Here is a 12532-nt window from a genome sequence, read left to right on the forward strand (position 1 = left end):
TTTCTTCCTCCCCTCAGCCGCCATATCCCTAAGGGGCCCCATTACGCGCCTATGGAGGGGCATGTGGTCAGCACACCGCTCTCCCGACCGTATGTCAGTTTCCGAGACCGGAGCCGCTATTTCGCAACCGAGTAGCTCCTCAGTTTGCCTCACAAGGGCTGAGTGCACCCCTTCTTGCCAACAGCGCTCGGCAGACCGGATGGTCACCCATCCAAGTGCTAGCCCAGCCCGAGAGCGCCTAACTTCGGTGATCACACAACGCACTCACAACTACACATAACACTGTTCTGACCACGTCTGACATTTGCAAGGTATTCAGGACACTGGGCAGGTGCCGTTCGTGGTCAAATACAAGATCCCAAGCTGCATTTACGTACAGGCGTACGTTTCTTGCAGTGTGTCCATATGTTTGTCCAATGCCTGTTTGTGTAAGCTCAAATTTAACACGCTGTCATTGTCCCACCATATTCCTCAGGTACATACGGTATATCACTGTGAAGGAAAAACGTTTTAGTATAAAAATGTATCGTTGATACATTACAATCGTACACATATGTCTACAGATGGTTAGGTAATAAATGAAAACGAATCTTAGTGATGTAACATGACGAAACGAGGCAGGCAGAATTTATTGCTCTAAACAAAAGAATGTAGAAGAAACCAGATTGTGTGAATTTGATTTACGGTCACATTTCAATGAATGTAAAAGATTCTGAAAATGGTAGCAGTAGTTTCACATGAGATACGAGAAAAAAAATGTTCTGGCGATATGCATCTTGTCCAGATCTCGCCAACACCGCTACTTACATTCCAGAATCACTTGTACCCGCAGAATGCTTCTGTGCAGTGCCGCGGAGCTGAACCATACTTCATTAACGCTGACGTTAATTACCTGGTTTGCGAAAGTTTCTCAATCGGAAAACTTATTGCCTGGTGGTGGCGACGTACAATGGTAGCTTTCGCACCTCTCGCAAGGCTTTCCTCCACCCGTTGCTGGCTGCCTTTATTGGCATTTAGCGAGAACTGCAGCTGTAGACAAAAATGTCGCTAACCAGAAACTGTCTGACGCTACATCAAAAATAAGATTAACCACTTTATACTTTAACGGAAAATGCGACTCTCACCAGGAGAATAGTTTGAAGTGGCTTTCTGTATTGTCCTAGACGAATGCAACATTTTTGGTCTATAATCCTACCATAGGTCCAAGTTTCAGCCCTTAGTGCAAATGATTTGATTTATCAGATATTATTGTATGAATCCTCTAACATTCTGCGTGGTGTCTGTTGTTCTATGTCGTGTCTCCCTATCACTTTCGCGCAACGACGCTCTGAGTGTGTTTTTTAGGGAATTGACTAGTTTGAACCTGGGACCTGTTGCTGGTAAGGAGACGCCAGACCACACATGACATGTAGAGTTCAGAAGAGTTGAGTGAGACTAGCGATGATATAACCAAATACTTAATGATTTCAGCGTCAGCTCCACTGCACTCCTTGTAAAAGAATCTTAATACCAACTAAATTTAGTGGAAGGGGTTCAAGGCTTTCCTATTTTTAGTTAGCTGGTAAAATAACGTCGAAAGAGCAGTTAAGTTTACCACTGGAAATTTTATTCTACTCACAAAACATTGTTTATAAATTGCACTATTGATAAAAGGAAATATTTTAATACAGGATGATAAAAACCAGCTGCCTTCAACAAAAATGTGAACGAATATTCCCTGAGTGGGTTTCAAAGTTCTACAATGAATCGAAGGGTGACCTATGCCATATCACATCTATAATCTAGGTTTAAATTAAGTTTCTCAAAAGAGAAAATGGTCTATCAAAACGGTCTAGAGTGACCGTCAATTATCTTTAATTACTTAGCTAACTTGTCGTAAATTACAGTGGGTGATGTGACTTCTCAATAATTATATAACAGAAAAATCATCGCGTTTCAGATTTTAGCTTACGTAGCAAATGTGAATACCATGAGCTTCAATTGACGATGGACACTAGTATTACGTAAAAAGGGGATGTAACAGATGAGACTTCTGCAGTTCTGAGTGAAGCCTTATGCGCTCAAAAATGCAGCATCGCGTGCGTTCATTACCTTGTCAGTGTTTGTCAGGGGGCGCGGCCGGCGCAGGTCCATACAGCTCGCCGTCTCGGAAGCAACTCTCTCCTATCATCTCCTTACTACCATTTACCGAATTTGGTTTAAAAAAAACTATCTGGCTGTGTTTTCATCTGACCAATCAGGGTCTCAATGTTAACCTTAAGCTCTGACTACAAAAATTCTGTCTATCCAATGAGAAATGTTATACTTTTCGTGGTGGGGCAATGTTTTTAAAGTTTGCAACGTAACAGAGACGCGAAAAAGTTTCACGCTAAAACTTGCGGCTGGTGTGGCCCTTTTAGTGTTATCGTAAGATCTATACTGTTCTTCTGGAGGGCTCTAGCTTTTAACATGGGCTGGGGGGTGGTCCTGGTGGTTATCTGGCGACATGGGTGTCCGTCCCTCATCGTAGGGCCTTCTAGCTTAACACGGTTGTGCTCTCGGCTTCTGTTCTCGTTTCTCCCCTCGGAACTGCGTCTGTCTCACAGTGGGAAGGTATGACATCCATTTAGGCATTCCATTTGGCCACTCGTTACTCGTATTACTTTGGTTAATCTAATGTCACGATTTATTCAGAGCTATGTGACATACTACTAGATTTGCTTTGCTTATCATGTCAGGGTTTTCATGGAAGGTGTTGGATTTGCCTGACACCTTACAATCCCATTTAAGTTTCTGAATGAAAACAGTTGCAATGTTGCTTTCATTAACAACAATTACGTGTTTCGCCCCTGTAGTGCATCATAATGTTATGTGAAAATGTAATAAGACAAGCTTCATCCGTCAGTTTCCACTCAGGGGAATTAATGAGAACAAGAAGCGTATGGATGTCTTCTGAGATACGTGAAGGACCTTGCTGCACTAACGCAGGCTCACTACGCTGTACGCAGCGCAGAGCCGGGGTACAGCATGTGGATGGAGAGTAAAAACGGATCGGCCAAACAAGTCCGCCCATCACGTGTCCCGTCAACTTCTTCTCGTACCGGGGCGACCTGCCGACCTGCTTAGTCGGTCGTTTTCTGCTCTCCATCCACACGTTTTACCCCTGGCTCTGCGCTGCGTTCAGCATAGTGAGCCTGCGTTGGTGCAGTAAGGTCCTCCACGTATTTGGTAAGACATTCGACGACAGGAGCTTCTTATTCTTATTTAATGCCCCTCAGAGGCTACTGACGGCTCGGCCCCTATCATTCGGGAGAACGGCCGTTATTGATTGTATGTCAAGTGCTGTCACTGCGTGTAGCGTGTAGCAGAGAGCCATTGCAAAAACGCTTATGTCTGCATCTGATTGCTTAGACTTACTGGTCGTCATTGCTTCGGTTGCTGCTGGCACCCCAGCTGATGTAACTTTGTACCCTGTAAGGGGTCCGTAGGCCCTTACCATAACATTGCACTCGGCACAGGTCGATAAGGCGAACAATCGATTGTGACGTGTTGCGAGAGCGAGAGTCGAGATGCGCCAGAGTGGTTGGCGGGAATGGTGTGTGTGTGTGTGTGTGTGTGTGTGTGTAGGCCATTATTGGAATACAGGGTTTCAAAACCGAGAAGGGTGTCACCATCGCCGTAGTTAGACCCCTAAATAATAAATAAATACCGGGAGAGTGATGAAGTATCTTTATAAAAGTGATCAGTGACGTTACTAGTGCCGATATCTAGTTTCGCGTCCACCGCGCCGGCCTAACCTTGGATTGCAGTGTTGGATGTTGTGATGGATTGGCGTGTGACGATAATGGCAAATGAAGAAAGCCTGTGCTGATATTAGCCGTAATTAGATATGTATGACGAAGGCAGTGGCTGTCTCCTTTTTGTGTTTTGAGAAGAATATAAGTTCGTAATTAGTAAAACTGTGTTGGTCTTCCTTATTAACATACATTCAGTATTATAGTATTGTACAGGACGAACTGGAAAGTAACAGCTTCCGTAGCAGTCAATTCCGATTACCAGCCCCATTAGGTGCACGGTCGTGTTAATAATAAAGATTGGGCTGCTATTCGATCAGATCAGGTCGGGATAAAAACGGAGGTGTTACAACCCATCATCGCGGTAACTTCACTTTTTTCTCTTCTTTCCGAAGGTAAGTGGTTGCCTAACGAGTACGCGAGATTCCTCGAAATTTAGTGGCCTACCGTTTTCATCTCGGTGGTTTGCTGCCACCGTTTATTTAACGTTTCGTAACCCTTTCGGCAATAAAGACGTATTTACTCGGGTGTCAGCCCCGCGCCCTTAAAAAAGTACATGTAACTGTGCGAAAGAGGTATGTTTTTGCCTCATTCAGATGTGTTGCGAAATGATAACTAAGTGACCGTACATTGGAGGCTGCAACATACTTACACTCTCCAGTGTATGAAACGTTTTTGTGACAGGTGTACCTATGTTCCGTAATTGATGGAAACAAGGCATCGAATAAGACATGCGGTTCTACAGTGACTTTTGCAGCTGTTATCCTCTATTCGTCGAGATCTTCTCGAATGAAACAGATCACTCAACGCAGACTTCCTTCGGCGTTGTGGCTTCGTGGATGATGTCTTACCTCTCTCCCTGTACGCGGTATAATTCTTCGACACTACGCGTCTTCAAACACCAAAAACTACAACTACTTTGATTAGAATGTAGACAGTGACAACCTCACCGTTATTGCACGAGTGTTTACTGTGTACAACCACTATCGAAACGTAACGCTAGTAAGTTAACCACTGAATGTAGTTACCCACAATTTTGTAAACCAAAAATTATTTTAATGAGTTTAGGTTGTAGGATAAAAACCGTCGCCAATTCCGAAAGAAAGAATGAATTTGATAAGTGACTGTAGCGACTTTGAAATCACCCAAATACGCAAATACTGGGCAAGAATGATAATGCGGAAACTGAATAAAATGTACTCGCGAGAGCTTGGATGTAAAAAAACCGTGTAAAATGAAACACTGAAAATATTAATTTCGAATGCAATGATGCTAATTATAATTACTGTCTCCAATAACGTGAAATGACTAGCAGCACTTCATGGAAACTGTATTGTATTACGTATCTTACCGTAGTGACGCCTGTTTGAATGTTTATATATCTAATAGTGACCATTTTAATTACTGTTCTTTACTGAATAATTTTCAAGTGACGTGGTAAAAATTTTCTTTCATGACAACACTATTGTTATGTAGACATATACACATAATATCATTTACAGAACGCAAAATAAAATCATAAAATTACTTTGACTACAAGAGAGCCAGCATTCTTTTGTCACTGAAATAAGAATCGCATTTGCATCACTTCTAGTTTGAAATGATTGTCTGCATTAGTAGTGCAACACTATGTGAAAACTATCGCTACTACTGCTTTTTATGACAATGACTAGTTGACTGAAAATAAACTGTACATTTAACTGAATATGTTTTCTTTTAACTATTTTTTCCAGTCATAACTTTCTCTGAAGTTATGCTGAGGAGGATGGGGCCCTGCTAATTGATAACAACTTGGGTCCATTAAGTTTCAATCGCAAAGTTTATGCTTTGACTAAACACTGATGTTCCAAAAAAGTTACTATGACGGTAGCATGCCTATTACACAGCTATAAAAATTCTGAGTGGGTCTTACTTTGCGATGAGTTGCTTGTTTTTCGATGTAATTCTTATTATGAAATTCATTGTTGGCAATAGGCTCTTCTTCGTTAGCGTGCAGCTTGAATAAATTTGGGCCAAGGTCTTGTTTCGATCGTGTACTGTGCCAATACTCATGCTCACTCAGTTATATTTAGCCAAGCCGCATATTATAACATTTCCAGCACAATCTTCATTTGGTATTTACGCGCCAAACCCGTGTGTACCACATCACAGATGCTTCGCAGCTCCAGTCTACCCTCCCCTCTACTACTGCGCTCGTTCACTCCAACGATGTTGTTACACGAAAGATACTCTTTGTGTTTCGTATAACGGAAATTTCCATGGCATTGGCAGACTATTTACTACAAAAGTCTGACATAATTATTTCTTAGTTGTTCCTAAGCATTTCATTTACAAAACACTAATTACTGACACGATTAATTACAACATGTAGTTACAGAAATGGTTTTAAACTTTTGAAATAAGGTAGCCGAAATATGCGTGAGGCACTGGGGTGTAGTGCTGCAAGGTGACTGCAGCCAGAGCAGTACAGAAGTATTCACTCAGACGACTGTTGGTTCGTATCGCGGTATTGCAAGGAGAACTTGATTGCCACACTTTACGAGGAAGTCCTGGGATAAAATCGCAGCCTCTTTAGAGTATCACATAGACACATGTGATATTGTCGATTAGATTACATTATACATTAGATTTTATCAAATATACTTTTTGTTCAACATGTGAATGAGATGGCTGTTTGTGCTGTGCTGTGTCGTGTCATTATAGGTAAGTGTGTTAATGAAAGGAAAGAAGAAATTGAAAACAAACGCTGGAAATTTTTTTTATAGAATTAAGAAACTCGCCAATTTTATTGCCCCCAACTACCGTACGAACAACAACAGTTTTCTGAGTACGCAGCAGCTTTATAACGCAAGAAACCGTACTGGAGAAACCAACGTTTCGGTCACGGTTACAGTGCCCTTCTTCTGCATCTTCTGATGATGGTTGTAAGTTTCTCGTATGTTCCGTCATTGATAAAAGCTGTTTGACTGTGTAATCCACAATATCTTTTTAAGTCATCTTTTTAAGATGACAATTCTGTTTTGTTCGCAGTTTATCAAATACTGCAGTAAGTAGCTAATCAAACTTAGTTTTAGAAATATCAGAGAACGAAAGTTCCATGTACATTAATAATGGTTCCTAACCAATAACTTCCTCTACTCTCTGAAAAAACACGCTATGTGTGGTTCAGAACTTGTAAGCGGTTACCTCTCATATACGTCAATAATGTGACGACAACCAGATGCAAGACGCACTGATTCTTGGGATTACAGCATCACCATCGTGTTCGCTTCAAGCATTATACCTTTTTTATTTTGCTTGTTACAACAGCTACCGCTTCCTCTGTCTTTCTTGACTTCTAGTCTCCAGTCATTGTTTTCAGATGTTCGTTTCTGTTTCTCTTATTTTATTCCATTTCACTAAAGACATTAAGTATATTAATTTCTTCCCTAATTTTCGAATTTCGAAATCTTTTGGCTCTTGTGCATCCCTCTACTGCTCTTTGAAATCCATCTGTGTGGCTTGTATGCGACTTCCTTGGCATTTATTTACAACTCACGAATTACTTCTGTAAACAAGCGCTGGGACTGCCATTATCTTACTAATTTTCAGTTCTGTTTCTTTATTGGTTTTATTTTTTAGACATCTGTTTATTGTTCCACATGTATCTTCATATTTTGCTGATTTCCTGTCTACTTCTTCGTCATACTCATAAGTGATGTTGCAACTAAATAGCAAAAACGTCTTACCTGGTCTATTACTCTATTATTAGTAATAATTTTTCTCCGTACGCCGTGTTTTCCTATATGTACGCTGATTATGTTTTCTTTTCTGAAATTGTCAAATGAAACCCTTCACAAAACATAGCTAATAAATGCCTTTCCCTTCATTCCCCGCTAGCAGCGTGGCGTGTGTGCAGATAAAACACAGTTCAAGCGCGAGTTTCTGTTAATCTTAATTCGCCCGTCAAAAGGCTTCTTCAGTTTCAGGACAGCGTGATCTAAATAAATGGAAAAACATGTAAGTGAAACACTGTACACTTGTCTAATTACTTCGTTTGTGGTCTATGTCTAAAACTGCGCTCCTCAAAAGTTTATTAACTGTGATATCCTCTTTTTCTCTTAACTCTCCACCGTTCCCCTCTACCGACAGCATCGAATGCCTTAATAAAATCACTGTCCCTGCAGTCGAGGAGGTTTGCGTGCTCTGAATCTGGAGGGCTCCACGCAGAAATCCATCTCTGTTGCATACACACGATTTTCGTGGCATTTATTTGGGCGACCATTGTGGTTACCCAAGCCAGGCTGGCAGGCAAGCCCATTCTTACCATTTCTTTTTCCTGTCATCTCCGTTGTCAATAAAGAGTAGAGGGGATTCATAGGCACAGGGTAGGTAATCTGTCCTGAAAGAGAATCGGGCAAGTTGGACGTCCGCTAAGTGGCAGCCTTACTATCCACCTACACTTGCACAGCGCCCGTAAAGCGGCCACATGAGGTTTTCCAAACACCCTACTACTAGGACCCAAAACAGTGATGAAGCGCTTATAACTGACAGTACAGTGTATTGGGGTGGAAGGCGGGAAGGGGGGGGGGAGCATAAAACAGAACCAATAAACCGCCTAAACGGATATATATTAGCAATGCCGATCCTATCAGATGATATAAAAAGAAAAGGAATCGAGCATAATTCGCTTATTTTCATTCCAAGATGACATATGGGGTTTTTTTAGGGGGGGGGGGAGGAGGAGGAGAGGACGCAAATTCATCAAATCAAGTGAAGGCGATGTTTTGCGTGTTCAAAAGCGTGTGATTCGAATTATTTGTGCTGTGTACTCAAGAAAGTTCTGCAGCGGTTGTTTCAAGAAACGGGGCGTCCTAAGTACACCTTCTCAATACATTTAGTTCTTAAATAAATCTATCGCAAATAACGCCTATTTTTTCTGAACTAACTCTCCATTCATGCAATCGGTACTAGAAGTAGGAATAATCTTCACGAGGACTTGAAGTTATTTACATTGGCCCAGAAAGGCGTCCACAGACATTTTCAATAACTGGTCAGCAAAGAAAAAAAATATTAGCTATTGTTTAGTTTAAAAGTGGCCTAAAGGATTTATTAGAGCACATCTTCGACTTCACTGACGAATTTATTAATAGGACTAAATGAAGCATATATCATTTATAATATCAAACAACGTAGTATTAAATAGAAACTGACTTTTGCACATCTTCAGTACAGTAATGCGCACAATGTAAGCAAGTGTTGTCAACTGATTTTCAGTTTGATGATGCACGGCTACAATAGCATAAGCATAAGCATTATCATACTCCATAAGCGTATCACACATTTAAATGCACTGTGATAAAAATTGATGACCTCTGTAAATGAAAATGTTTTAAGATTTATCTGATTGAGCACCCTTTCATTTAGGATCTCTGGAAGGAAAACTGTCGTACCTCTTCTTTCATAAATGTGTGTTATGTATTCTTTTTTCATGAATCCTACAATTCTCAGAATCTCCGCATTATGGATCTTGGACAAAGTATACCTAATCTAACAACAGTGCCCCCACTCCATGTCGTTCTTCAGACAGAGTAGGAATTAACCCAGGACACTGGTGCAAATTCTGGCGATCGTAGTCTTCGCTCTACGATCTATCCTTCCACTACTAAGATTCGAACCAGCTTTCAGGATCCGCCCTGCCAAACTAGAGCGCCAAATCGTCTACGATTACAGACACCTGTACATTTCACGTCAGCGATTTTTCATGGAATGTATTCGAAACATTGCATGTGTGTCCACATTGTCAGACATTTAGTGCGTTCCACAACCAAATCTTCGTCATTAAAGCGTGCAAAGAAATATTTTTGGTCGGATGAACCATTTAAACTTCAGGTCCAGTCGACAGCTGCGAGTTAAATTAGTGAGACGAAATCGTATCTCGAAAGCAGTTTGGGAGTACTGTTTCGAAAAGTAGTTTCGCACAAAAAATAAATAAAAGGAACTCCGACGATATACGGAGACTATAGCTACACCGAGGCAATAAAACTCATGGGATAGCGATGCGCACATACGCAGATGACGTCAGTGTCCCCACGTGCACACACAAGGGTGTGAAGGGGCTGTGCATCGAGGCAGCTGCTATTCACGCTCAGGTGAATCGTGTGAATAGGTTTCCGCCGGGATTATGGCCGAACAACGGGAATTAAAAAACTTTTAAGCTAGCCATGGTGATTGGAGACAGACGCATGCAACAATTCATTTCGGAAATCGTTAGGGAATTCAGTGTTCTGCGACGCACAGTGTCAAGAGTGTGCCGAGAATACCGAATTTCAGGCATTCCCCCTCACCACGGACATTGCAGTGGCCGACGGCCTTCACGTAACGACCGAGAGCAGCGGTGTTTGCGTAGAGTTGTCAGTGCTAACAGACAGGGAACACTGCTGAAATAACCATAAAAATCAGTGTGGGACGTACAACAAACGTATCTGTTAGGAGAGTGCGGCAAAATTTGGCGCTAATGGCAGCAGACGAGCGACGCGAGTGCCTTTGCTAGCGGCCCGACATCGCCTGCAGCACATCTCCTGGCGTCGTTCCACGGAACATCGCTGACGTCAAATGTACACTTGCGTGTAGCAGTAGGCGATATGGCGCTCTAGTTTGGCAGGGCTGATCCCGAAAGCTGGTTCGAATCTTAGTAGTGGGAGGAAGGATCATAGAGCGAAGACTACGGTCACCATAATTTGCACCAGTGTCCTGGATTAGTTTCTAGCCTCTCTGCAGTACGACATGGAGTGGGGCCACTGTTGTTAGATTAGGTACACTTTGTCCAAGATCCATAATGCGGAGATTCTGAGAATTGTAGGATTCATGAAAAAAGAATACATAATACACATTTATAGAAGAAGAGATACGGCAATTTTCCTTCCAGAGATCCTAAATGAAATGGTGCACATTCAAATAAATCTTAAAACATTTTCATTTACAGAGGTAATAAATTTTTATCACGATGCATTCAAATGTGTGGTGCTTCATTGGGCCCTAGATTATAGGACAACTGTTGCCTGGTCACATGAGCCCCGATTTCGGATGGTAGGACCTGATGGTACTCTTCAAGTATGGCGCAGACCCCATGAAACCATGGACCCAAGTTGTCAAAAAGGTACTGTGCAAGCTGGCAGTGGCTCCGCAGTGTTGTGGACTGCGTTTACCTGTGAACCGACCATGGTCTACCTGAAGACCATTTGCAGCCATTTATGGCCTTCATGTTCCGAAACACGTAGAAGAATTTTTATAGATGACAGTGCTCCATGTCGGCCGGCCACAGTTGGTTTGAAGAACATTCTGAACAATTCGAGTGTTTGATTCAGCCACCCATATAGTCCGACATGAGTCCCATAGAACATTTATGGGACATAACTGAGGGGTCAGTTCTTGCACAAAGTTCTGCGCCGGCAACTTTCGGAAATACGGACAGTTAGAGATGCGACATGGCTCAATATTTCTGCAGGGGACTTCCAACGACTTTTTGAGCAGATACCACGCCCAGTTGCTGCGCTGCGGCGGGCAAAAGGAGAGGCTACGCGATATCAGGAGACATGGTTGGTTGGTTGGTTGGGGAAGGAGACCAGACAGAGTGGTCATCGGTCTCATCGGATTAGGGAAGGAAGTCGGCCGTGCCCTTTCAGAGGAACCATCCCGGCATTAGCCTGGAATGATTTAGGGAAATCACGGAAAACCTAAATCAGGATGGCCGGACGCGGGATTGAACCATCGTCCTACCGAATGCGAGTCCAGCGTCTAACCACTACGCCACTTCGCTCGGTCAGGAAACATCCCATGACGTTTGACACGTCAGTGTATATTGTAAAACTTGACAAACTGGTCGTTGATGTGATCTCCGGCTAGTTTCTTTAGCAATAAAAACCTATTCCGTTAGCTGAAATGTAATGTTTTCTGTCTATATTGCATCGACTGTGCGCCTCCGTAGCTGAGTGGTCAGTATGAGTGACTGCCATGGGGAAGACGTAAGGTAGGGCTTCTACCAGGGATTTTCCAGTGGTGGACCGAGGTCTAGGACCGTCGTGATGCCAACTGACGAGCTACTTGGTTGAAAAGCGGCTGCTCCGAGGTGCGCAAAGTCAGCAACGGCTGACAGACGTTTGTGCTGACTCCAAGCCCCTCCACGCGACATCCAAATGACGCCATTGGCTGAAGATCACATGGTTGTCGGTCGATCCCGGTTGGCCCGTCTGACGCCAGAGCGGCGGAGTTTTGTTGTTGTTGCTGGTGTTGTTGTTTGTCAAGTGTTTTCTATTGCCAACACAACCCGAAACCGTCTATTGAGTATGTAACAAGTTTGCTTTCCACTTCATATTCTGAACGTTTTGTTAAATGGTACATATGTCTCTTTTCCTGAAGGGGAAACTGAAGTAAAATAAACGTTTAACGACATCTATCTGAAGATGGGATCTTGGTACTAAACGGTGTAAATTTACCGTTCTTATGATTAGAGGACAGTTGAAGCAACAAAATTGTATTTCTCAAACAAGAGCATTACTTTATATTTGTAAGATGTTCAGTCCTCGTAAAACTCTCAGTTTATACTTTGCGGCATCGATAGTCCGAATCACTCAGAGCTGTCCTCCAGTTCCATTAGCTCATTTTCCTGAATTATTGCAGCGAAATTCTCTAGTCTTTTGAAAGTCACTGCATGAGGCAGAGCCGAAACGTCTGTTCACAAAGTAGACCAACTCAATACTTCACAGTATTATCATGATCTC

This window comes from Schistocerca americana, chromosome 2, assembly GCF_021461395.2.
Source record: "Schistocerca americana isolate TAMUIC-IGC-003095 chromosome 2, iqSchAmer2.1, whole genome shotgun sequence".
NCBI lineage: Eukaryota > Metazoa > Arthropoda > Insecta > Orthoptera > Acrididae > Schistocerca > Schistocerca americana.